Source organism: Euphorbia lathyris, chromosome 5 (assembly GCF_963576675.1).
Source record: "Euphorbia lathyris chromosome 5, ddEupLath1.1, whole genome shotgun sequence".
In the NCBI taxonomy this organism is placed as follows: domain Eukaryota; kingdom Viridiplantae; phylum Streptophyta; class Magnoliopsida; order Malpighiales; family Euphorbiaceae; genus Euphorbia; species Euphorbia lathyris.
In genome coordinates, this window is record NC_088914.1 from 46418659 (window position 1) to 46441984 (window position 23326).

Here is a 23326-nt window from a genome sequence, read left to right on the forward strand (position 1 = left end):
TCTCTGTTAAGGATCGTGTTACACCAGAGTCAAAGCATCACATTCCGTAATCCAGAATACCAATTAATATTCCTTTGAGTCCGAGGATTAGTTATACCTATTAATACCAATTAGATGAACAGGTGACAAGGATGAATCTACCCATCCTGTTATCTCAAATCGGATCCCCAATCCTAATGAACAACGTTTCATCGGATCTATGTAACTGTCCAGATATCTGTATATATGAAGCTTGTGAGATCAGCTTTCTGTCGGACAGAAGACATTGTTACATACAAGTCTCAACAGTGATATGTCAATCCCAAACATATCACTTGACTTGGGGTGGTTTTAAGTTTATCAGTTTACTATAAAGTTTTGTCTCACTTCATGCTTGTATGAACACTTTATAATCACTTTAAATAAACTTACGGATTTCCTTTTATTAGACTTTATTTAGTGCTTAAAAGGGATTGCCTTTATATAGTTATAAAACATATATCTCATTAAACAAATGATATAAAGAACAATTCATTTACATTAAGTTTGTATCCTAGAACAATTGTCTATAGGACACTAAACCCCAACATACTCCCACTTGGACTAAAGCCAATTGTTTCTAAAACTTATCCCAGTAGAAGTTAAATGACGATCATGTATTCTCTGGGTTAAAGGCTTTGTCAACGAATCTGCAACGTTGTCCTCTGTAGGTACTCTTTCTATTCTCACATCTCCTCTAGCCACAATCTCTCTAATGATGTGGTATCGCTTAAGGTAATGCTTGGATGAATTATGAGACTGTGGTTCCTTTGCTTGCGCAATGGCTCCATTGTTATCACAGTACAGTGTAATGGGATTGACAATGTCAGGCACCACACCTAGTTCTGTAATGAACTTTCTAATCCAAACCGCTTCCTTTGCTACTTCCGCAGCTGCGATATACTCTGACTCGGTCGTAGAGAAAGCTACGCTTCCCTGCTTGGAACTCTTCCAACTGACCGCGCCCCCATTCAAGATAAACAGGTATCCTGATTGGGATTTATAATCATTCTCATCTGTGAGATGACTTGCGTCTGAAAATCTTTCTATTTTCAGATCACCTTCTCCGTACACTAGGAACATATCTTTAGTTCTTCTCAAGTACTTAAGAATTTTCTTGACGGCAATCCAATGCTCGTCTCCCGGATTCCCTTGGTAACGACTCATTACAGATAACGCGAACGCTACGTCAGGTCTAGTGCATAGCATTGCATACATAATCGAACCGATTGCGATGGCGTACGGGACTACAGCCATGCGTCGTTTATCATCATCGGTTTTAGGACATTGATGATTGTTTAACTTTACTCCATGTAACATGGGTAAGTTACCTCGTTTCGATTCAAGCATGCTAAACCGATTTAGCACCTTTTCAATGTATGTAGCCTGTGAAAGACCAAGCAGTCTTCTCGATCTATCTCTATAGATCTTTATACCAAGTATATAAGCTGCTTCACCAAGGTCTTTCATTGAGAAGTTACCAGATAACCATACTTTCACTGACTGTAAGAGAGCAACGTCATTTCCCATTAATAATATATCGTCCACATATAGTATGAGAAATGCTATAGAGCTCCCACTTACTTTCTTGTAAATGCAAGCTTCTTTGCAATTTTGTTCAAAACCAAATTGATTTATGGTTTCGTCAAAACGCTTATTCCAGCTTCTAGATGCTTGCTTGAGTCCATAAATGGATCTCTGAAGTTTGCAAACTTTATTTGCATCCTTCGATATGAAACCTTCAGGCTGCATCATATATACATCCTCAAGCAGGTTTCCGTTTAGGAAAGCTGTTTTCACATCCATTTGCCAAATCTCATAATCGTAGTGAGCGGCAATTGCAAGCATGATTCTGATTGATTTGGACATAGCCACAGGAGAGAAAGTTTCGTCATAATCAATTTCTTGCTTCTGACGATATCCTTTCGCTACTAACCTAGCTTTGTAGGTGCTAACCTTTCCATCCATGTCTGTCTTCTTTTTAAAGATCCACCTGCACCCAATGGGTATTATCCCTTCGGGTGGATCAACCAAAGTCCACACTTGGTTAGTATACATGGAATCCATTTCAGAATCCATGGCCTCAAGCCATGCTTTAGAATCTGGACTAGTAAGAGCCTCTTCGTAGTTTTCGGGTTCGTCGTCTAACACGGAACCTCATTATCATCTCCCACTAGAAAACCATATCTAACTGGGAGTTCACGAACTCTTTGTGATCTACGAATAGGTGGCACTGGAGTCTCATCTAATGGGACTCCTTCGGGTACCTCAACCACCTCTGTTGTTTCAGTCGGTGTTTCTTCTTTTTGAACTTCGTCAAGTTCAATCATGCTTCCCTTTTGTGTTTCTTTGAGAAACTCTTTCTCTAAGAAGGTTGCGTGCTTGGATACGATTACTTTCTGATCATCTGGATGATAGAAGTAATATCCCATAGTTTCCTTAGGGTATCCAATGAAGAAACATTTATCAGATTTCGAATCTAGTTTGTCGGACGCAATGCGTTTGACAAAGGCTGAACAACCCCATATTCTCATAAATGAAAACACGAGTTTCCTACCAACGAACAATTCATATGGTGTGGAACTAGCGGATTTAGTTGGTACTCGATTTAAGGTGAAGAGGGCAGTTTCTAAGGCATAGCCCCAGAACGTCTTTGGAAGTAAGGCCATGCTCATCATGGATCGTACCATATCTAATAGGGTACGGTTTCTCCTCTCGGACACATCATTGTGTTGTGGTGTATAGGGAGGTGTCCATTGTGAGCATATCCCACATTCAGTTAGATAATTCAGAAAATTATCTGAAAGATATTCGCCACCTCGATCAGATCGAAGCGTCTTTATTTTCTTTCCTAATTGATTTTCTACTTCATTCTTGAAGCATTTGAATTTCTCAAAAGCTTCTGACTTGTGCTTCATCAAGTAGATGTAACCATATCGGGTATGGTCATCTATAAAGCTTATGAAGAATCTGAATCCTCCTCTTGCTTGGACTGACATAGGACCACATACATCTGAATGAATGAGTCCTAGAGTGTCTGATACACGCTCACCTTTATTGCTAAAGGTTGTCTTTTTCATTTTACCTTTTAAACATGATTCGCATGTTTCCAATGATTCTGGATCGATTGGATCTATAAGCCCATCTGAATGTAGCTTTAGCATGCGTCTCTTGTTTATATGGCCTAAACGACAATGCCACAAGTAAGTTGAATTATCTAGCTTATGTCTTTTGGTATCAATTGCAAAAGCAGGAATTTTGTTATCTAACACATAAATCCCATTTTGTGAAATTCCTGAAAAATAAAAGATCGAATCTTTATAAAAATTGAAACTCTTGTCTTTTATTGAAATATGAAAAGCGTCGTCAACAAGATGGCTAATAGAAATAATGTTGCGAGACATTTGAGGAACGTATAAACAATTCCTTAATTCTATTACAAGCCCAGAGGGCAAATTTAAAACATAATCTCCAATTGCGAGGGCGGCAACTCTTGCTCCATTTCCTACTCGCAAGTTTATGCTTTCTTTCTTTAGTTCCCTAGTCTGATTTAGCTCCTGCATATTTGTACAAATATGAGATCCACATCCGGTATCTAATACCCAAGATTCAGACAGTGAAACTGTATTTATTTCAATATAAAACATACCAGATGTTGAAGTACCGTCATTTTCCTTCTTGTGGAAGGTCAGGTACTCCACGCAGTTTCTCTTCCAATGCCCCAAGTCACCACAATTGTAGCACTTTCCTTTGGGCCTCTTTAATTCCTTTCCCTTCGTTTCGGTGAGCTCAGCCCCCTTGCCTTTATCAAGATGGTTTGGATTGGGAGAGATCCCTTTCCTTTTTCTCGATCCTTCAATAGCAAGGGCCAGTATCTCCTCGTTTTCTTTTATAATGGGCTCGACTGACTCGAGCATATGCGCAAGCTCTACAAGAGAGGTTTGCAAGCCACTCATTTGGTAGTTCATGATGAACTGTGAGTAACTCTCGGGGAGGGACTGAAGAAGTAAGTTTTCACTTAGTTCATGGTCCATCGCATCTCCAATACTAGAAAACTTGGTGATAAGGTTGATCATCTTTGCACAATGTGCCATTACAGATGTGCCCACCTGCATCTTGCTTTTATATAACTCATTGGTTATTTCGAAGCGCTCGCACCGAGTTTCATTCACAAATAACTCTTTTAGGTGCTTGACCATGGAATAGGCATCCATATCTGAATGTAGTTGCCTTTTTACTTCCGGTGTCAAAGATGCAAATATGATGTCTCCTGTTTGATCATCATCAGATTTATGTTTCAAGTAAGCATAAAATTCTTGGTAGGGAGCATCATCCGTTGGGTAAGGGGGTATCGGTGTATCAAGTACATACCCTTTCCTCTCGAACTTCAAAACAATTTTGAGGTTGCGATACCAGTCGGTGAAGTTTGAACCATTCAATTTGTTATCGGTAATAATGTTTCGCAGATCGGTGTTAGTCATGATTATAAGAGTGGGTTTAATTTAAACCTGAGAGTGAGAAAGAGTAAACATATGTCATTCATTTGCTTAAAGTATATCAATCTAAAATTATAGGCCTTTTAGTTTATTTTAGATTGCTCCCACTATTTTGCCAAATTAATAGCCCTCCATATTAATTCGAAGAATTTCACAAATCCTTTAGTGAGCTAGGATCCTAACTCCTGAGATTTCGCCTTGAGTTTACCCAACAAGCTAGTCTCATTCATTAGGTAGATTCATGTAATCAATCACATCTTTATGTGATTCCTAGGTTATTGGGTTACTAACCACATTAGTAACTAATATGCTATTCATATTAATCCCAACCGTCTTGCCCATTAGTTTATGACAACATGAGTTTACTCATCCAATTATCATAATCTAATTTAAGTATTACCCCATATTCATGAAAAATGATTTTCGATAATTCAGGTGTTACCAAAAGGACCCCGAGCTTGAGTTTACTCAACAACCCAAAGGCCCTCAGCACTGCCGGCTGAATTATAATATTAGGGAGGGGCAACCGATTTTAATAACTTGTTTATTTACTTAACTTTTTAATGAGGGATTTTATTTTAGGTCTCATAATCTAACTTAGTCTTGATTTGCTTTAGCATACATCAGACACATACATTCACATACATTGGCGTTATGGACATATCATCTAAATTATTCCGTCGAGCCAAAGACGGAATAAAAGGGCAAACCTAAGGAAATACTAACTATTATATATTTCTCTTTAGGTCCTCCGTCTTCTCCATGGCGCCTTGAAATTACATATTAATTTCTATACTACTAAAGAAAACTTCAATTGAATTGAAGGGAATCAGATGAGAGGAGAAATTACAATAGATAGTAGAAAGGCAGGACTCGCAGGCCCTATTTCAAAAATACCAAAAGACTAAAAGAGGGTCCAAATATGTCCATAACTCCAAACATGCATAGACTCAATTAAATAAATTTAATTGGTTGATTACATAACTATCTTATGTAATATTTATGTTAATCACATTAACTTATCAATTAACTTTAATCCAATTTTACTTCTAATAGTTTTCGTATCTTTTATATTAATCTTTAGATTAATATAACTATACAAAACTTTAATTATGCACGTCCCAATTATTTTGATTTTAATTCATTTAACATTTTGATTTACAAATTGGTAAAACAAACTTTTAAACAAATTTTCATTCGATAATCAAAACAGAAAACTATCAATTTCTGAAACATATATATTTAAATATAAAAACGATTTTAAATATATATATATCAGTTCTAAAACAGTTTTAAAACGATTTTCAGAAAATAGAAAAAACTACTGTAGATTTCCGTTTTATCTTTAGAATTAATAAAACTGATTTTATCAATCTAACTATAAAACTAATAGATTTCGTTATAATGATTATCAACCAAAATAATTAGGAACATATGCATAATCTATTTTAATTAACAATTAATTAAAACTTATTTATCTTTAGAATCAATTAATCAAAACAATTTGTTAATTAATCCTAACTATAAATATTTATTCAATCCTATTGAAAAACTTCTAAATTTTCATATATGAAATAACGGATTTAACGATGGCTCTGATACCACTGTTGGAAATTAGGCTAAGGTATATCAGCGGAAATATAAAATTTTTAACCTATTTCCATTTAACCACAAGATCTGTTAACCGTTATTTCATATAAATAAGGATAAGAAGAAATACCTTTTAGAAGTTCTATCTACCGTTGCAAACGAAGTGCCCACAACTTCAAAAGAGATAGAAACTGTCTACCAATCTTTCCCTATTCGAAATAGACCTTCCAGACCTCCGAACGACAATCCCTTCGGTGGAAACGTGGAAGAATATGTCTAGAATCTCCTGTCCAAACATCGCGACGATCCGACGGATCAATCTTCGGGAATCCGCGAAATCGTAAACTGACCTGATGTAGGAGTAGTAAAACGAATTTCTCCCTTTTGTTTGTTTTTCTTCTTCGAGTTCCCAAACACGAAATAAAACACGGGAAGATTAATTTAGTATCAACCGTTGAATAGCAACCAAAGTAGATTGCCTCTAACTAATCAACACAAGATCAAGGATAAAAGAAATAGATGAAAATTAATTGATCAAACGAAGCCGTAGAGAAATCTCGTCCTCGAAGTAGGGGTGTCGAATTTTCTCTCTCTTGGACTAGGTGAATTTCGAAAATCACAAGTAGGGTATGGCTTGCTTGGATTTCGAAAATCTCAAGGGTAGGGGTATTTATAATCTCTTGTATCTAATCCCTAGTTAGATAGAATTAGGTTACTGAATAGGAATTCCATTCGGAATAGAATTCCTAATTATTATCTCACTATATATCTAATATATTAAGGATAATAATAATAACCTTATTGGATAATAATAGGAGTATATTAATCTAATTAAAACTCCTAACTTAATTATCTCTTAATTAATTTAATTCATATTCCTAATCTAATTAGGATTAACAAAATCAAATTAATTATTCATGTATATCACTACATGAATTTCGACCCCCTTATGTCCATGGGCCTTATTGGGCTCAATTGGGCTTCTATCAATTAATTAACATCTATCTCTCTTTTAGGTTCCAAGTCGTATGTGTGACCCATTAGGTTCTTATTGCTTCTAGCCGTATGCAACGTTATTAAATTAATTTTCAAAGAATTATATTCAATCTTTGCATAACGGAATGATGTACAGAGTATGTGATTAGCAAGTCTGTAATCATTCCCCTAGAGCTATAAGAAGACAGGTTGATTCTGTCGTTAACCTTTCCGTATTAGTTACAGTATAATTCGATCTTTTATCAACTACATCCTTGAACTGAATCTTATGACTATGGGTGATGTCAAGTCACATATAGCGAGACGTTCGTTTTATTTGTACAGGCCGAGTCAACTCAAAAAGATAGGTTAAGTGAAATTTGTATTTCTTACTCTTAAGCTATCACCTTGCAAGGATTTAGAGTCGAGTCTTCCACGAGCGATCCATGGATGTATCTCCCATTTATCGGGAGTGATAAATGCTCAATCCAATATATATCGACTCCGCAATTACTTCCTGTGATACCCAACGTCTATTGTTCACACCCAGAGTCATCTCTGTTAAGGATCGTGTTACACCAGAGTCAAAGCAACACATTCCATAATCCATAATACCAATTAATATTCCTTTGAGTCTGAGGATTAGTTATACCTATTAATATCAATGAGATGAACAGGTGACAAGGATGAATCTACCCATCCTGTTATCTCAAATCGGATCCCCAATCCTAATGAACAACGTTTCATCGGATCTATGTAACTGTCCAGATATCTGTATATATGAAGCTTGTGAGATCAGCTTTCTGTCGGACAGAAGACATTGTTACATACAAGTCTCAATAGTGATATGTCAATCCCAAACATATCACTTGACTTGGGGTGGTTTTAAGTTTATTAGTTTACTATAAAGTTTTGTCTCACTTCATGTTTGTATGAACACTTTATAATCACTTTAAATAAACTTACGGATTTCCTTTTATTAGACTTTATTTAGTGCTTAAAATGGATTGCCTTTATATAGTTATAAAACATATATCTCATTAAACAAATGATATAAAGAACAATTCATTTACATTAAGTTTGTATCCTAGAACAATTGTCTATAGGACACTAAACCCCAACAGGAATGACATCCACTGTGGGAGATCCAGTTTGTAGGCTACGGGTCCCACTTTAGCTAAGATCGGGAGAGGTCCCTCGTACTTCCTGACAAGTCTTCTATCTCTGTTACGTAGACATCAAAGTTGTTCAGGTCGAAGTTTGAGCAGGACCATGTCTCCCACTTGGAACTCTTGTGGACGTCGGCTTGCATCCGCCCATTTCTTCATCCACTTTGATGCTTTCGTCAAATGCGCCCATGGAGGGCTTTGGGCATCTCTGTTTTCTTATCTCCCACTGATTTCTTTTTGTCTTTACTTTCTGAAGATAATGTGGGAGTTAGCTTTTCTAGGCTAATCCCGGACTAACTTGTAGTGGTGTTTTGTTTTAACTTTCTTTTCCCTACCAAAAAAAAAAGTAGATCAGTGGTATCACTCAATGGTTGAAATACAAAAAGTTAGGATTCAAATAACACATCTTACATCTAAAAACAATAATATTTTTTAGGGTAATTAATTTATTAGTTCTTATATTTTGATAAAACACAATGTTATTTTCAAAAACACACGGTAAGATCCTTAACCTTTTTCTCGATGAACTGTTTAGTCCCTAACGTTTTTCTCGGTGAACTGTTTAGTCCTTGCCGTTAGACTCTCATGAAGATTCTGTTAGTCAATTTGGATTTGAGTCAAATTAAACTCACCATTGAGAGTAAGCATGAGCGATTCGATTATGGGTTAGAGATTCAATCCTAATAGGAAGAGTAAGCGATAGAGATTTGAGTCGATTTCTACCTTCAATTCAAACAGGAAAACAAGAAGAGTGAGCATGAGTGATTCATTATGGGTTAGGGATTCAATCTTTTCTCCATTTTTTTGTGAGCGCGAGTTATGAGAGAAAGACATAGAGATGTGAATTGCTTTTGTCTGATAAATAATAAAAGGTAATTTAGTCATTTCTGGATTCATAAACGGTAAAAAATCTAACAAACAGACGGAATGACTAAACAGTTTGCTGAGAAAAAGGTTAGGGACCTTACCGTGTGTTTTTGAAAATACAGGGACTAAACAGTATGTTTTGTCAAAATATAAGGATTAATAAATTAATTATCCTATTTTTTAATATATAAAGAGTTATGATGGGTATCAGGTATCCTGGAAGTGTTCTCATACCCGTCCCATTACTCTAACGGATAATGGTTTTGATCTCATACCTGTCTCATACCTTTTTATATAGGGTACGAATAGTCTCATTAGGATCGGATAGTATCCGATATCCATCCCTACTCCCTCTTCCTCCTCCTCATCCTCCTCTCTCAAATATATACGTAGTTTTCAAATTTTCAATTTAATTTTTTACATATCATTTTATATATTATCCCACAATTATTTTTTAAATTTACCTTTATTATAAAGCACGAGATTTAGAACATCTTTGCTGGTAAAAAAAAGGATCATTCTGCAATTTTTAGAAATTAAAAATGGTATCCCAATGTTAATGTAGAAGTTATCCAATGTTAGATATTGTCCACATACGGATACTATTTTATCCTTACAAGTTATATAGTTTTTTTTTAATTTATATGGGATAATTCATGTGGAGAAATCACATGAGAAAATATTTTTTCTAACTTATTCTTTAAAAGTATTATTTTTTTGAATTGATGTTTTTAACCACAAAAATTCTATGCTTATATTATTATCTCTTGGGAAAAAAAATTACGAATATAAACAAAATTGTCTACTGAGAATATAATTTTTGAATTGATTTGTTAACAAAAAAAATCTACTATTGTGTTATTATATTTTGAAAAAAAAAAATACAGATATCAAAAATTCAAATCACCAAAAAAAACTATGAATATATTAATGTTTACTCAAATGTTACATACAGTTTTTTTGCATTCAAACTAATTATTATTTTCACACAAATGGAACTTTGTGTTAGAACAAATTTATTAATAGATAAAAAGATCGGAAGCTCTTATGTTCACTTCAGTTATAAGTGAATAGGTTGAGAGGTAGATAGATTGCTGAGTGTAGTGTGCAAAGGACAGTACGTTGCAGTACCTTTGAGACTATTGTAAATGTTTGTGCTCTACCGCTTAAAAGAGTTCATTAGTGGATTAAAACCCAGAAGAAGATATTATGGGGACTAGATGTAGGCAAGAGGCTGAACCTATAAATCGTTGGGTAACTTTTCTCTAACCATTTACTTTACTTCTTCTGATATTTGCTTGCTTTTCTGTTAAAATATCTAAGTAACGCTTGCAACTATTGTGCACGATAAATCGCATAACCTTAAGTCATAACATAAGCTCCTATGGTTGAGTTGCATTTTGTTTAGAAATGTTAGAAACAGAATCAAGCTTCATTTATCTGTATAACACAGTAAACGAATATTGCCTCTGATTCTGAACTTGTCTTTGCCTTGTGCTATTGAATTAAATTGTGAGAAAAAATTTAGGGTAAAGTTCAAATAAAACCCATGTGATTTTACTAATTTTCAGATAAAGGATTGTGGTTTACTTTTTGTCAAAACGAGGACTGAGGTTTTCAAATTTAGCAAAATAAGGACTTTTCCAATTGATACTATTAAAATCACCATTGACGACTTCAAAAATGACATATTTTAAAAACTACTAATATTCTAAGCAACTTTAATTCTTCAACTTTTTTATTTCGAGATTATTTAGATGATATTTGGTAAAGAGAGAGAAAGTTAATGTTTAGAGAGAGAAAGTTCCAAAAAAGATGATTTTCTAAAATCGAAAATGTAATTCCATAGAAAATATGGCATTGAACAACTTTAATTCTTGAAAATTTTCATTTTCAAATCGTTAAAGATAGTTTTAATAGCATTATTAAAAGTGTGAAACCTCAATCCTCGTTTTGACAAAAAGTAAACCATAGTCCTTTATCTGAAAATTAGTGAGACCATAGGGGTTTTATTTGAACTTTACCCAAAAAATTATTAAGGGTTAAATTTACCTAATAGTTCCATTCGACCCCTCCCCCCCTTGGAACTAAACTCTAACTCACAAGGGACCAACAAAATACGCATACATGCTCTTATGTTTGTCATTATAGCTTCATGAGTCACTGCTGCAAGTATGATGCATCCTGTATGTTCGTCATCTGATTGATGCTTCTGATAAACATTAATCTCCTTAACAAGAGCATTATCAATAGGGACATTAGGTATCAGCATATCTTAATACATACCCAATTTTTTCTGAACTTCAAAACAATTTTGACGGTGGGTCTCAGTCATAGTTATTAAAGGCGCAAGGCGATAGATATGTTTTTAGATCTCGCATTTTGAATATTTGATTCATTCCGAATTCTTTAAGCACAAAGGCGCAAGGGGGGTCCTAAAGCCTTAGCGCAAGGCGCAACTTAAGGCGTGCGTCCGAGCGACTCGAGACGCACAAAAAAAAAATAAATTCATAATACTAGTCACAAATAATCAAATACCAATAATAAAACCATAAAATGCATGAGTTAAGTTCTAGTTAACTACTAAGGCATATCATAAACTCATAATTCCGACTTAAAAGTTAAAACTAAAGAAATACTAATAGTCTTAACTCTAGAAAACAACTAATCTTTAACTTCCTAGTATTCCTTCCTAATCTTCATCAGAATCATAATCATTATCAACCTTGATAGATGGAAGCACCATTGATGGAGGGAGGAGAGCAAAATGTATGTTGCGATATGTGGAGTAAAAATTGTGGATCTTTGTCTGTCTCTACTTTGCTTTTATTTTCTGAACTTAAAAACCCCTAAAATACCCTAACCCTAAAATACCCTCAAAACCCTAAAACCCTCAACTCTAAAAACACCCTAAATTACCTTAAGGTAGCCGAGGCCCGTCAAGGCGCGACTAGTGCCTGGCTTAAGGCGCACTTAGGCGCGCGCCTGACTGACCGTGCCCGCCTTTGGGCTCCAAAGGCGCTAAGGCTGAAGACTTAGGCGAGGCGTGCCTTTAATAACTATGGTCTCAATGTATCTAATACATACCCAATCTTTTCGAAACTTCAAAACAATTTTGAGGTTGCAAAACTAGTCGGTGAAATTTGAACTATTCAATTTGCTATCAGTTAAAAATATTTGCGTAGATCCATTTTAGATATGATGATTTAGAGATTCTGATTTACAATAGAAAATGGTTCTGATATGAAAATCAATTGAACTATTCTCTCTCTATTGAATTACACAAATATGAAAATGATTGTGTGTTGGGGTTTAGTGTCATATACACAATAGGATATAAACTATTTGTAAATGAATCATTCATTATCGTTTGTTTCATACGATAAAGTATGTTTAACTATATAAAGGCGTTTATCTTTTATCAGAACTAATTAAGTTAAATAAAAGAAATTCCAAATTTATTTAAGTGATCATAAAGTGTTCATACAAGCATGAAGTGAGACTAAACTTTATAATAAACCAATAAACTTAAAACAACCCCAAGTCAAGTAGTGTGTTCATGGGATTAATATAGTGTTGAGACTTGCATGTAATAATATCTTTTGTTGTGAACAGAGAGCTGATCTCACAAGCTTTAGGTATTCAGATATCTAGGCAGTTACATGGATCCAATGAAGGAGTTCATTAGGATTGGGGACCCAACTTGAGATAATAGGATGGATGGATTTATCTAATGTCACCTATTTCATCTCAAAATAAACATTAATTAGTGATTCTGGATTGTGGAGTGTGGTGTTTTAACTCTGTTCAAACATGATTACAAAGGGGACTCTAGGGTGTGTGAGGCAGACGTTGGGTATCACATAAACTAATTGCATGATAGTTAATGTTAGATTAAGCATGCATCACTCCTGATAGATAGGAGATATAACCATGGCCTCTTATGAAGAATTAACTGGAAATCCTTGCAAGGTGATATGGTTAAAAGTAGAAATATAGATTTCACTTAACCGATATATTCAGAGTTAATTCTACCTGGATAAGTAAACAAATGTCTCATGTTGTCCTAAAAGTAGACTCTAGCAAGTGCACTAGGTACAAGTAATATCTTAGTAAGTAGAGTATCGTTCTCCTCAGGGATTAATGAATAATTTTAGCAGAAAAAACCTTATAGAACAGGGCGTTCATAGTAACAGTAACTTCTTTCTTTTAGTTGGAAATTGTTATCATCGTAATTTATAGCAGTTTTAGTATTTAATTACTAGTTATTTTGTACCATTATAATAAATTTTAATAATGGTTTTTGTATATTTTCTTTATTTTATGTATCTAAGCCAATTTATGTGTTTTCTAGGCACTTTCGCAAGGTTTTCGGCACAAATAACCAAGTCGGGGCTTAAGGCGGCAACTTGGGAGTAAAAGGGACCAGAAAAAAGGAGTTTTAGTGACACCCAGCGTGCACTTCGTCGCGGATAGGTGCTATAAGATAAAGTCCAATTGTTCACACTAGGATATATTTGACACATTTTCGTATTTTCAACTTCTCTCTCTCATACGGACTCGGATTGAGGCGATTCAAAATGCATTGGAAAGCTAAGAGAAAGATGAACAAATGAATAATAATAATCATCTCCAAATTCGAAGTGCATCAGGCCGGGAAAATTATCCAAAGCTGATGAATATGTTGAAGCCTAAGATTCCTTTCACACCTTTACACATTTCAACTCCTAAATTATTAAAATCTTCCACCATGCTCTCTTAAATGCTAAATTCAGATGATAAGGAGTGGGAGGCCATAAGGATGACTTGGTCTTTGGAATTATGTGTGTCATTTTACTATAAAAGGAGGCCTTAGGTGCCATTTGAAGACACACCAAGCTTAGGCTTAATTCCTCCCTCTATAATGTTATTTTACTGATTTTTCTCCTTAAAAATCAGTTTTTTGTGTTGTTGTTATTGTTGTTAAAGTGTTGTTTGTGCAAAAATTCATCTAATAAAAGTAAGTTTCAAGTTACCGAAGAAGTTCGTTCGGCAATCGTCATCACGGTTTCTTCTAAACTTTAATCTCTTTTATTAATATGAATTCTATTATCTATCTTTCTAAGGTGTGTTTTAATCTAATCATGGGCTAAAAACCCCTTAACTAAGGCTAAAAGTGGATCTTAACCTCAATTTTATGGTAATTACGTTTAACCTATTTAAGTTATCTTTATCCTTTTTAAGAACTAACATATGATTCTTAATGCTTGTAGGAGATGGGCCAACTCTCTACTTGAATATAATTAATCGTTTATATTGACCGTAATTAAATTGATTAATCGAAATTCATAAGTTGGACCTAATGACCATTTAGTGTGGCTTATTGGTTTTCCAAGGTTTTTCATGAATCTTATTACAAATCTTAGATTTATTACTTGAGCCGGACCAAGGGGAAGTAATAAATCGAAGGTTTGGAAATAAGAAAACTTAATGCTTATTTGGATTAATTAATTGAGCCGGACCAATGGAAAGTAATTAATCGAAAGTTTAGAACTAATTACTCGAGCGGTTTTTCTTGAATCTTAAGTAATCACTTTAGCCGGACCAAGGTAAAGTAGGTTAAAAAGGTTTAGATTAAATCTTATTACAAATCTTAGATTTATTACTTGAGTCGGACCAAGGGAAAGTAATAAATCGAAGTTTTGGAAATAAGAAAACTTAATGCTTCTCTTGATTAATTACTTGAGCCGGACCAATGAAAAGTAATTAGTCGAGAGTTTAGAACCAATCTCGAGAACTATTAGTTAATAAGAAAAATCGTCATCTTAAAAATGATAAAACAACTTAAAAGGGGTTAAGTGTTATTACCAAGCAAAGAGGTTAAGTGAAGCTAGAAGCCTTAGTTTGTTTCAATATAAGTAATCTCTCACCTAATTTGTATAATTTTTATTTCTTTTCTTGCTTAAGTCTTAACTTGGTTGTTAAACAAACTCTACTTTTCGATTGTTTAAATAATAGTTAGTGAGCAAAAAGATTAGTACTTATAATCACCATCCTCGTGGGAATGATAATCTACTTTCACTTTATTACTTGATACATGGCTAAGGTACACTTACCTTCACATGCACGTATACGTAAAACGCACCATCAAGTTTTTGGCGTTGTTGCCGGGGATGGTAGAATTTTAATATTAATCTAGTCAAACTTCTATTAATTTAAACGTTTTTTGTAAATATTTTGATCTTTTTCTTCACTTTTTTTAATGGTTTTCAGCTCATTCTACTCAAATTGGGAGGACGGATATCAATATGATAGTCCAAATTCACCACAACATATCGGTGATGAAGAAAAGACTATTGAGGAACTAATGATTGATTTTATTTCTTCAAAAGAAATTCAACATGATAGTTCATATACTTTAATAAGAGATATTTGCATTAAACGAGATCTACTAATTGATTTAACTGCAGGTAAATCAACTAGAGAGTTTGATTCAAATGATCAGATTGAAGTATTTATCTTAGATGAGCCTCAATATGATAATAAATTTTTGGAGCCGATATTAGTGGAGAATAGTGATCGTTCGACCAAAAGTGGAGAGTTGAAAATTTTGGTAAAAAAATCTACGATAGGGTTCGAGATAACCCTGACTCAAGAATTCTATGTATTATATGACTTGTCACACGAGTCAAAAAGGGAGAAATCGAAACTCGTACATTATTTTTTTAAATTTATGTCGTGGATTTTATTTAGTTATCTTCCATATGATAATCCAATGTGCATTTACAGGATTTTTATTAAAGAATTTGGATTCCTCATACGACTTCATGCATTCACATAAAAAGGGAAGTATAAGTCGAGCTAAACGACTTTAAACTTAGCGCTTGTCGGGAGGCAACCCAATATTTCTAACTTTTAATTCACTTTAATTTAAGTATTATATATATATATATATATATATATAATTTTTTTTAAGATTTATTTGTTATTTATATATATATATTTATAAAATAAAAAAATAATAAATAAGATAACAAAATAAAAAAAATAAAAAAAGAGAAGGAAAGAAATTTTATTTTTAAGATTTATTGTTGTTTACATTTATAATATAAAAGAAAAATAAAATCAAAAACCTAGGGTGTTGGGCCTGTGGTCAGTAGTCTCCCTTTTTGATGGACTTTTTTGTATGGAATGTTAGAGGTGCGTCTAGTAAGGCTACCCGTATCCATGTTAAAGATTTAGTTAAACAATTTAACCCTTCTTGTTTTGCTTTGTTGGAAACCAAGATCAGTGGTAGTAAAGCAGATGAGGTGGTTAAAAAGTTTAGAAATTGGAATTGTGTCAGATCGGAGGCTACTGACCGGGCTGGGGGGATTTGGCTCTTCTGGAAGCCAAATTGTGTTCAGATTGACATTGTTAGTATGGATAAACAATTTATTCACAGTAAGGTTATTTACCCTGGTAATAAACCCTTCTTTATCACCTTTGTTTATGCGGATCCTATCATGGCCAATCATAAAAGGTTGTGGGAGGTTCTGTATACTATGAGTACGAGTATTTTGGATGCTTGGTTTGTGGCTGGGGATTTTAATGATATTGCCCTTATGAGCGATCAAAGAGGGGGTGGGAACCACTATGTGAATCGGTGTCTCATCCATAAGCAGAATATGGATTTGTGTGGGCTTTCGGATCTGGGAGCTGCTGGTCATAGATTTACTTGGAAACGTAATAGTGTTTTTGTTCATTTGGACAAAGTTTATGCGAATGTTGCGGCTATCTGTAGATTTCCCGAAGTGAATGTGTTAAATCTCCCTTTCCGTCACTCTGTCCTATTTTAGTTAAGTTGCTTAAAAGCCATCGGCCTAAAGGGGATAGACCTTTTAGGTACCAGGTGGCCTGGGAGTCTCACCCTGAGTTTAAAAACTTTGTTCAGGATAATTGGCAGCCCTACTCCAATGTTCTCCTTACTACTGAGGGGTTTAGAAGAAATGTGGTGGGATGGAATAAAAACATCTTTGGCACATTATCAGAAGAAAGAATAAACTTTTAAGCAGAATCGAAGGCATTCAACGTAATTTGGAGATTAGATTTGATCATAGTTTGAATGGTCTTCTTAGAACTCTCCAGAAAGAATTGGAAGCTGTGCTAAGGCAGGAAGAGTTACTTTGGTTTCAGAAATCTAGGAAGGCTTGGATTAAAGATGGAGATCGCAATACCAGGTTTTTCCACCTTTCTACTATTATTAGAAGGCAGATGAATAAGATTGATGCTATCAAAGATTCAAATGGAGATTGCGTCTATGAGGATGAGGATATTCGTCGCTTGGCCCTTAATTTTTATAAAGACTTATTCAAAGAGGAGAGTGTGGATTTGGATAAAGCTCTTTCTAGGACTACGTTCCCTAGGTTGGAAGAGGAAACGATTCGGGAAGCTTTCCATCCTATTGACCAGAAAGAGATTGATCATGCCTTTTCGAGTATTGGATTTAACAAAGCTCCTGGGATTGATGGTATTCCTGCCAGTTTTTATCACAAACATTGGGATACTGTGAAGGAAGGTATTTATAGTTTTGTTAAAGGAGTTTTCAATGGTTCCGAAGATATTAGTCTTTGTAATGTGTTGTACAAAGCTATTACAAAAATTGTGGCTAGTGGACTCCGGTGTATTCTTCCAGATATTATTAGCCAGAATCAAGGTAGTTTTGTTCCTGGCAGACAGATGATGGATAATGTTGTTATAGCCCAAGAGATGGTTCACTCCATGAAAATTAAAAAGGGTAGGAAAGGTATTGTGGCTCTTAAACTAGATCTAGAGAAAGCTTATGACCGCTTAAAGTTGAGTTTTCTTCTGGATAGTCTGAAGAGAGCTGGTATCCCGAATAGTTGGAGGAGATTGATCGAGGTCTGCATTTCTTCTCCTATTTTTCAGGTTTTAATCAATGGAGATATGTCGGAGGAGTTTACTCCTTCCCGGGGCATCCGTCAAAGGGATCCTATGAGCCCTTTCTTATTTGTTATTGCTATGGAAAGGTTGTCTCACCTTATCCAAGAGGCTGTGGGCAATGGGAACTTCCATCCAATTTCCATCAACAAATTCTGTCCTTCAATTACTCATTTGTTCTTCGCAGATGATGTTATGATCTTTGTGGAAGGTAATGAGGAGCAAATTGGTGTGGTTATGGATATCCTTAACTGTTTCTGCGCTGCTTCTGAACAAAAGCTCAATATCCAAAAATCCCGGATGTTGTGTTCTAAAAACATGAGTAAGGGTGTCTGTAAAAGGCTAAGTGAAATATCTGGTATTCCTTTGACTAATTCATTGGGTAAGTATCTGGGGGTCCCCCTCCATAGTGACAGAGTCTCCAAAGCCTCCTTTAAAGAGACTCTCGATAAAACTAATGGTAAATGTGCCATTTGGAAAGCTAAAACTCTTTCTCTTGCGGGTCGTCTCACTTTGATTCAGTCTGTCAATTGTGCGGTTCCTAATCATATTATGCAAGCTTGTAGGTTGCCTGAGCCTGTTCTTAATGATCTTGATAAAATCAATCAGCGTTTCCTTTGGGGGGACTCTACGGAGGGGAAAAAGATCCAACTTGTTCCTTGGAAGGAGGTTTGTCAACCTAAAATCATGGGAGGCCTGAGGATAAGACAAGCCAAGGACAATAACAAAGTGTTATTAATGAAACTTCTGTGGAGAATGTGGCAACTCCCCTCTTCTCTTTAGGTTCGTTTTCTATGTGGGAAATATAGAAAAGATAGGATTTTTGGGGGTCCCAATGAGAGAGTTGTCAATTGTTATTTTCTTTGGAAAGGCCTCAGTTCTGTGTTTTCAGAGTTTTGCTCTGGGATAGGTTGGGAGGTGGGCAATGGGAAGTCCATCAGCTTCTGGAATGACGTTTGGATTGGTGGTAAATCTTTATTAAAGGTGTGTAATTCCCTACCGCCCGATAATATCCGTAATTGGAGGATTGCTGATGTGGTGGATTCTGAGTGGGATTGGATTTGGTCTAAATTTGACTCTTTTTTCAGTTTGGATACGCTCCTGAGGATTAGAGGGGTTAAGATAAGTAACAAGGAGGAAGATAGGGATAGTCATTGTTGGGCGTTTACTAATAATGGGGCTTATACCTGTAAGTCTGCCTTTGAGGCCTTCAATAAAAATGGGGCGGGTCCTCACTCTGAAGTCTGGAAGCTTATTTGGGCTTTAAAAGTTCCTTACCGTATCAGGAGCTTTCTATGGCTTGGTGTGAAGGATAGGTTGCTTACTAATTCAGATAGAAATAGACGGCATCTGGTGGATTCTGGTGCTTGTAGCAGATGCAGAGGGCATGTTGAAACAATTTGCCATGCTCTTAGGGATTGTACTAGGAGTAAAGAGGTGTGGATGAAAGTTCTCCCTCACCACCTGCTTTCTACTTTCTTGGCCCACTCTGATCTAGACTGGTTTGCAGATGGAGTTAGTGGGAAGTTGTTGGCTGACCTTGAGCATGGTGATATTTTCTTTTCTATTGTCTGTCACCAGATTTGGAATTGGAGGAACGAGAAGATTTTTGAAAGGAAAACTGTTATTATTCCTAATTTGAGTGAGTTCTTCTCGGGAAAATTATTTAATATTATTGATAGCTTCAAAGGAGATAACCTTGCTAGGTCTACCCAGAAGAAGAATGTTCACCTCCTTGGCTGGTGTAGGCCTAGGGAAGGAGTGGTGAAATTAAATACGGATGGTTCTTGGCTTAAGGATGGTAAAATTGTTGCAGGAGGTGTTCTGAGAGATGATGGGGGTGCTTGGTTGTCTGGGTTTGTTCAGAATCTGGGCTTGGGATCGTCCTTTTCGGCTGAGCTTTGGGGGATTTTTTCTGGCCTTAGACTGGCCAAGAGTCTGGGTTTGAAAAAGCTGCTTGTAGAATCTGACAACCTCGAGGCTATCAAAATGATCTCCGATAAAAATGCTATTTGTTTTAATAGCCAAAATTTAATCAAAGGTATTAGAAGATTTTGTTCTTCCTTTGACCTCATCAATTTTAGCCATGTCTTTAGAGAGCAAAACCGGGTAGCGGATCGTTTGGCGACTGCTGGTCATGAGAGGATGTTGGGCGTCACAACCTTCTCTTCTCCTCCTGATTATTTATCTTCTCTTCTTTTGGAAGATGTTGTGGGGGTTAGCTTCCCTAAGCTAATCCCGGGTTAGGCTTTTGTTTTTGTTTTTTCTTTCCTATTCCTATCAAAAAAATCAAAAACCAAATAAATAATAAAAAGCAAAACCAAAGTTGAGCATGGAGAATGTTGAGCATAGGCGAAAAAGGGAAATATGTGATATATTTATTTATGTTACAGGTGCACCTCGTCGAAGCACCACTTGCTTCGACGAGATGAATATGTTCCACGAGGTTGGGAACCTCCTGGAACTCCTCCCCTCGACGAGGTATATCCCAACCTCGTCGAGGTGGGTCATTAAGGGTTAATTACCCATTTGCACCAACTCTTCTCTATTTAATCCAACTCTCCTCCATTACTAATTTTCTGCAATAACCAGCTCCGCCCCTCAACTTCTCAGGCTATTTTCCGGCGACTCTCTCGACGGAATTCACCGATTTCACCTCTAATCCGCTCCACCAAAACACCTCCTTTCTACCACAAATCCATCTCAATCCCACCAATACACAGGGAGCCCTTCTATCCTTTACTTTTTGCTTTAGTGTTATTTCGCATTTTGGGACTAAACGCTACACTAATAGGGGATGGGAGTAAAGGATAGAACGTTATCTTTATTTTCAGTAATTGTTTTTTTTCTTACGTTTAATTTTAATTTTATGGTATTTTGCACTTTCTTTTTACTTTTGTGTTATTTTGCACCTTATTTTTACTACCTTTATCTTTCTCTTTATTTTTACTATCTTTATTTAGCTTTTAAATAAATATTTTTGTTAAATAATTTTGAATAAAAACCCCACTCTAAAGTTTTGCTTTAATCAAACAAGAAAATCAAACAAAATTTTGTCTAAAATAAATGTTAAATTTTGATAGGATGAAATTTTATTTGAAAATCTTAAATTTTGTAAACGAATTTTGGACTACTTTGAATACGTAATTTTTTTTATTGCACTCAGTATTCAACAAATCGACATTTACATTTTGAGGAATAAAATTGAGTTAATTGGCACACATTGTCACACCCGACCCAAATCAGCATCAGGTATGAATAGAAAACAGAATAACGAACTTCTAACAGTCTAAAAGGCGTACCTATATTCTAATAGATAAAAATTATTTGGACTACCTAAAATTTTATTAATTATTTGGTTTGGACTCGATAATTCTATATATTGGGTTTAATTTAATGCTTTAAGTATAAATTAAAAGTTGTAGATTAGTTTAAAAAAGTTATAAATAAAAAGGACTTTAATTGATATTTTCTCAATTTTGTTAAAAGTTTATTTACGGTTTATCTATCTAAAATTTCATATATGTTATGATTAAGTATTAATAAATATTTACTTGTTCATAAAAAAAAAAGATAATAATATTATATTATATTATTATATATATAACTTATATCCAATTACTATCCAAATAATGATTAATTTAATTGATTGATAGTTGTTGATTTTCTTGATAGAATTATCGAGTTCAAGCCAAATAATTAATAAAATTTTAGATAGTCCAAATAATTTTTATCTATTAGAATATAGGTTCGCCTTTTAGACTGTTAGAAGTTCGTTATTCTGTTTTCCATTCATATCCGATGCCGATTTGGATCGGGTGTGACAATTTGGTATCAGAGCTCTAGGTTATTTTCTTCGGACCTAGTGTGGATTGTGATTTAAGAATGTGAATTTTTGGGATAGAAAGTCTGAGAGTTATATAGTTCGATAGTGAGTTAAAAAAATCGTAGTTAAGAAATTGTAACGATCAAATGTACTAAGAAAAAAAAAAGTCGATATGAATTTCGAGGACGAAATTCTTTTAAGGTGGGTAGAATTGTCACAACCGTGTCCAAAAGTGTCAATGTGTCTTTATATCCTGTATAGATTATAATATATATATTGGGTTTAATTTAATGCTTTAAGTATAAATTAAAAGTTGTGAATTAGTTTAAAAAAGTTATAAATAAAAAGGACTTTAATTGATATTTTTTCAATTTTGTTAAAAGTTTATTTACGGTTTATCTATCTAAAATTTCATATATGTTATGATTAAGTATTAATAAATATTTACTTGTTCATAAAAAAAGATAATTGTCACACCCGACCCAAAACGACATCGGATATGAACGGAAAACAGGATAACGAACTTTTAACAATCTGAAAGACGAACCTATTTTCTAATAGATAAAAATTTATTTGGACTACCTAAAGTTTATTTGATTATTTGGTTTGGACTTGATAATTTTATCAAGCTTCCTACGTATCCCGACCCCAAATGTATCTTTTGCATCGGTCCCAAATAAAGGGCCGATGCAAATGGACCTTTTGCATCGAACTTTATAAGGGCCGATGCAAATGGTCATTTTTCTACTAGTGCCGGGAATCAAAGCCACGTAGTTCTACCTATTTTAGGTAATTCTCTCAACTTCTACCTATTTTAGGTAGTTCTCTCAACTTAATTGACGCGTTAATGAAATTAATAAACTTCACTTTATAGCTATATAATTTCGTTTCATATAGTCTTGTTTTATCGCTACTACCATTCACAATATATTTAGTATCCCGATCTACGATTTCGACTCGTCAATTTTTAACCCGTTAATAACTTAATTTATTTTCCTAATAACTTAACTTAATTTCGGAATAGACCAGACCGTCTAAAATTTATTTATTATTTATTTAATATACTCGAATACTTTCTCGATTCGATAATATAAAACTTAAACTTAAAAACCTTAAAATCACGTGATCAAATCAATTCAAATCACAGATAATTATCGATATCGTTATATCGGCATTTTGTCAAAATAACTCGTAACCAATCAAATGTTTTATCAAACCAATTCGTAATCAATCAAACGTTTTATCAAACCAAGTCCATAATCAACTAAACGCTTTATCAAATCAAACTCGTAATCAATCAAACAAACCAATTCGTAATCAATCAAACGTTTTATCAAACCAAGTCCGTAATCAACTAAACGCTTTATCAAATCAAACTCGTAATCAATCAAACTCGTAATTAATCAAACATAAAACCTTATATCAAAATCAATTCATAATCGAAAACATAAAACCTTATATCCTTA